Genomic DNA, 5,000 nt, shown 5'->3' on the forward strand with positions numbered 1-5,000 from the left:
CTGTTTTGTGCGGACTTCCCTGTGTCCGTCCCTCCCTGCCTGCCTTCCCCCCAGGACTTCCTTCTGAACACCTTTGTCGTTTAAAATAATAATAAATAATATGTGTGTGTGTGTGTCGGTGTCAGTATCAGTATCAGTCAGTCAGTGTCTCTCTCTCTCTCTCTCTCTCACACTCAGAGCTGCTGTGGAAGGAAACTTTTTTAAAAAGAACTTGCTTATTGAAAGAAAGATGTGCCTCAAGCTGCCGGGCCCTGTCCATTGTCATGTCAGTGGCAGGACTGCTTTCACCAGGAACCCTTCCCTGCCATTGCAGTGTTGATTTGGTCCTTATGCAAATTTAGGGGCGGAGCCAGCACACAAACGACCAATCACAGCAAAGTCCGCACTTTGCGAGCGCACGAGGTCGCGGCCAGCGTTCCAGTCCGCTCAGATCCAAATAAGCCCGAAAAGGAACACGCTCGATCTTAGCCAAAAGGCCGAGAAGCGATACCGCGCTCGATGCGAATTGATCTCGGGTCCTGTTTGCCCTCCCTCTTTGTTCTCTGGCTGCCGGTGTTGAAAGCAGTCTCGAAGCACTGCCGTTCTCTCCCACTCTGGCCACATTTTTTGCCACCGTTTCTAATTGCAACAGTGGATGAGTTTAAAGAAGTTGCCGTTTTTTCCTTTCTTGCCAGGATTGCTTGACAGATTGGTAAATTTGCCAGTAGGCCACCAATCAGATGGGGGAGGGTTGTGTCTCAACGGACCTCCGTCAGTCAGTCTCAGTCACTAACGAACTGCCGTGGAAGGAAACCTCTTTGAGTAAAACTAGTGACGTGACGTGTCTCACAATGAGCGAGCGAGTGAGATTGCAACGGCCAATTGAGAAAGAGGTGAGGTGCTGACAATCAGCAGCTCGTGTTGAAACATTCATTCCACGGCAGGCAAGACCAATCAAAAAAAATACTGCAGATGCTGGCTCGGCTCGGCTGGCTGGCTGGCTGGCTGGCTGGCTGGCTGGAAATGGGAAATAAAAACACAAGGCGTGTTAAAGGCTGGTTAAACTGTCGAAAGAAACAAGGCGTTAATGTTTCAGAAGCGCCGAAAGACGTCTCTCAAGCTGCTCCCTGACTGGGCCCTGTCCATTGTCACGTTAATCCCAGGGCGGGGCGGGACTGCTTTGACCGGGAGACCTGTTTTCTGGGACGCAGGTGTGACATTCCAGGGAGGCACCTACTTTGTGCTGATTCGAAACGACCACGACAACGGCAACTTGCAGTTCTATATTACAACAACAACAACGCGCGTGTGGTAGTTGGGAGGGGCTGCGTTCGCGCTCTCCCCCCTGCATTGAAACTCAAAGTTCGATTTTCAATCCCATAGTCCACCAATCGGATGGGAGACGGTGTGTGTGTGTGTGTGTGTGTGTGTGTGTGTGTCAGTGTCAGTGTCAGTGTCAGTCAGTGTCTCTCTCTCTCTCTCTCTCTCTCTCACTCTTACTCAGAGCTGCTGTGGAAGGAAACCTTTTTAAAAAGAACTTGCATATTGAAAAAAAGATGTGTCTCAAGCTGCCGGGGCCCTGTCCATTGTCACGTTAATGGCAGGACGGGGCAGGACTGCTTTGACCAGGAGACCTGTTTTCTGGGACGCAGGTGTGAGATTCCAGGGGACCTGCTTTGTGCTGATTTCCCTGCCTCCCTCCCTCCCCCCCAGGACTTCCTTCTGAACACCTTTGTCGTTTAATCGAGGGCCAAAAGCCTGCCTGTGAAAGGGAAGGATCAGCCGGTCAGCCCCCTGCTGGTCGCTGCTGCCAGTGCAGCAGGCGTGCGTGTGTCCTCGGCCTCGTGTCCAGGTCCCTCAGGGACTTGAGGCAGCTCTCCCCGGTGGTCTCGTGGTCAGGACCGGGCTTCGAATCCCAGTCGGGGGGGGATGACTTTCTGCTGCAGATTAATTGGCATGAAGGAAAGTCTCCCCTCCTGAGCGTAAAGCTCCACCCTCACCACCACCACCGCCTTTTCCTCCCCTTGACAAACGGACAGACAGACAGTCAGACAGTCAGTCCAGTTCGGGAGCGCAGCTTTCATTAAGCAATGGCGTTTGTGACAACTCATCGTCTGACAGGTTGATGATTTCCCCACACGCCTCCTGCCGAATAAAAGGCTCACCCTCCCGGACACTACCCCCAGAATCACCCCCCCCCCGGGGTGAATATTAAGCCCGAGAACACCGACTGTAACCAACCGCAGTGAAAAGTTGAAGTGGCAACTCATTAACCAGATTTATTTTGGGCAACTCATTAACCAGATTTTTTGTTCATTTGGTTTATGAGTTGCCAAGTGTAAATCTGGTTAATGAGTTGCCACTTCAACTTTTCACTGCGGTTGGTTACAGTCGGTGTTCTCGGGCTTAATATTCGCCCCAGGGGGGGTGTATAGCGGGCGATGGCCGGTGTGGAGTGCGTTTTTTGGGGGTTGATTTTCACTTTGCCTCGCTGGTGGAATTTGTGGGAGGCAGGCAAGGGGATTGGTGTGGGCTGGTGGGCGGCAAGGGAGATGCTTGCTTCGGGGTGTTATCCTCACTTTGGTCCGCTGGTGAGAGTAGGCAGCGGCAGGCAGGCAGGCAGGCAGGCAGGCAGGCAGGCAGGCAAGTGTGATGTAGTGTGGGGTGCAGTGCAGTGCGGTGCAGTGCTGCCCTGTCGTTTATGAAAGGTTGTAATGACACTGCTTTGCAGCTGACCATGTCCACTGATTTGTGACGCCCGTATGGAGGCTGATATCTCAGGAGGGCCGAGGCCGATTTCCTCCGGGGACGGCTCGTCGCGTGCGGCAGGACGAGGCGCAGCGGACGGTACCGAGCGCTCGGAGGTGCGGCGCTGCCCGCCGGAGGTACAGCGAAAGGCTGCAAACCGCTTTCCGCCTGCTAACTCGGCGGCCGTCAGACCGACCGACTCCGCTTTACCACCGGAGCTAGAGTCGGGCAAGGGGCACCGAAGGGTACCGGAAGGATCGCGTTCGCACGACGGGAAGTCGACTAGCGGGCCGCCGAAAGCGAGCCGGGGGCCCCCGGTTTTTCTGTCCCACCTGGAGACTGATATCTCAGGAAGGCCGAGGCCGATTTCCTCCGGGGACGGCTCGTCGCGTGCGGCAGGACGAGGCGCAGCGGACGGTACCGAGCGCTCGGAGGTGCGGCGCTGCCCGCCAGAGGTACAGCGAAAGTCTGCGAACCGCTTTCCGCCTCCTCTCACCGCACGGCTCTCCTTTTCACCCACTGGCGGATTTTCACCCTCCGACTGCTCGCTACCGTCCGCTGCGCCTGGTCCGGGCCCTGTCCATTGTCATGTTAATGGCAGGGCGGGGCAGGACTGCTTTCACCAGGAACCCGGTTTTCTGGGTCAGAGGTTCCAGGGGACCTGTTTTGTGCGGACTTCCCTGTGTCCGTCCCTCCCTGCCTGCCTTCCCCCCAGGACTTCCTTCTGAACACCTTTGTCGTTTGAGCGAGGGCCAAAAGCCTGCCTGTGAAAGGGAAGGATCAGCCGGTCAGCCCCCTGTTGGTCGCTGCTGCCAGTGCAGCAGGCGTGCGTGTGTATTCGGCCTCGTGTCCAGGTCCCTCAGGGACTTGAGGCAACTCTCCCCGGTGGTCTCGTGGTCAGGACCGGGCTTCGAATCCCGGTCGGGGGGGATGACTTTCTGCTGCAGATTAATTGGCACCTCTGAAAGAAAGTCTCCCCTCCTGAGCGTAAAGCTCCACCCTCACCACCACCGGCGCCTTTTCCACCCCTTGACAAACAGACAGACAGACAGACAGTCAGTCAGTCCAGTTCGGGAGCGCAGCTTTCATTTGGAAGCAGACCCTGCTTGTTTAAAGTCAACGACGCCAAGTTATTTTGCACTTTGAATTATATCGCTCCGTGCGAGCGGCACTCAGCCTTGGAGAAGAAAAAAATACCACTGAGCTGAGAAAGTTCTTTTTAAAACGGTTTCCTTCCACAGCAGCTCTGAGTGAGAGAGAGAGAGAGAGAGAGATATCAGCTTTATTCTCAGTAATAACACACACACACACACACACACACACACAGAGACACTGGGAAAGAGCTGTTTTTCCTTTTGAATATCTCCCCACGGGGAGCTGCACCGTTCCCAGAAACACTGCAATACTGGGTCGATGCGTAGAGTGGACAGAGCAAGCCCCTAGTCCATCTCCCTGTTCTAAAAATCAATTAAAAATAAAAGTACATAATATGTGTGTGTGTGTGTGTCGGTGTCAGTATCAGTCAGTGAGTCAGTGTCTCTCTCTCTCTCTCTCTCTCTCTCACTCAGAGCTGCTGTGGAAGGAAACTTTTTTAAAAAGAACTTGCTTATTGAAAGAAAGATGTGTCTCAAGCTGCCGGGCCCTGTCCATTCTCCTGTCAATGGCAGGACTGCTTTCACCAGGAACCCGGTTTTCTGGGTCAGAGGTTCCAGGGGACCTGTTTTGTGCGGACTTCCCTGTGTCCGTCCCTCCCTGCCTGCCTTCCCCCCAGCACTTCCTTCTGAACACCTTTGTCGTTTCAGCGAGGGCCAAAAGCCTGCCTGTGAAAGGGAAGGATCAGCCGGTCAGCCCCCTGTTGGTCGCTGCTGCCAGTGCAGCAGGCGTGCGTGTGTCCTCGGCCTCGTGTCCAGGTCCCTCAGGGACTTGAGGCAACTCTCCCCGGTGGTCTTGTGGTCAGGACCGGGCTTCGAATCCCGGTCGGGGGGGGATGACTTTCTGCTGCAGATTAATTGGCACCTCTGAAAGAAAGTCTCCCCTCCTGAGCGTAAAGCTCCACCCTCACCACCACCACCGCCTTTTCCTCCCCTTGACAAACAGACAGACAGACAGACAGACAGACAGTCAGTCCAGTTCGGGAGCGCAGCTTTCATTTGGAAGCAGACCCTGCTTGTTTCAAGTCAACGACGCCAAGTTATTTTGCACTTTGAATTATATCGCTACGTGCGAGCGGCACTCAGCCTTGGAGAAGAAAAAAATACCACTGAGCTGAGAAA

General features: G+C 54.6%; 1 pseudogene; it reads right to left on the reverse strand.

Moving 5' to 3' along the window:
- Window positions 1-4,099: 4,099 nt before the first annotated feature.
- LOC137311071 (U2 spliceosomal RNA) lies at window positions 4,100-4,218 on the reverse strand (annotated as a pseudogene).
- Window positions 4,219-5,000: the final 782 nt, after the last annotated feature.

The sequence above is a fragment of the Heptranchias perlo genome, unplaced genomic scaffold (genome assembly GCF_035084215.1).
Source record: "Heptranchias perlo isolate sHepPer1 unplaced genomic scaffold, sHepPer1.hap1 HAP1_SCAFFOLD_296, whole genome shotgun sequence".
Taxonomy (NCBI): Eukaryota; Metazoa; Chordata; class Chondrichthyes; order Hexanchiformes; family Hexanchidae; genus Heptranchias; species Heptranchias perlo.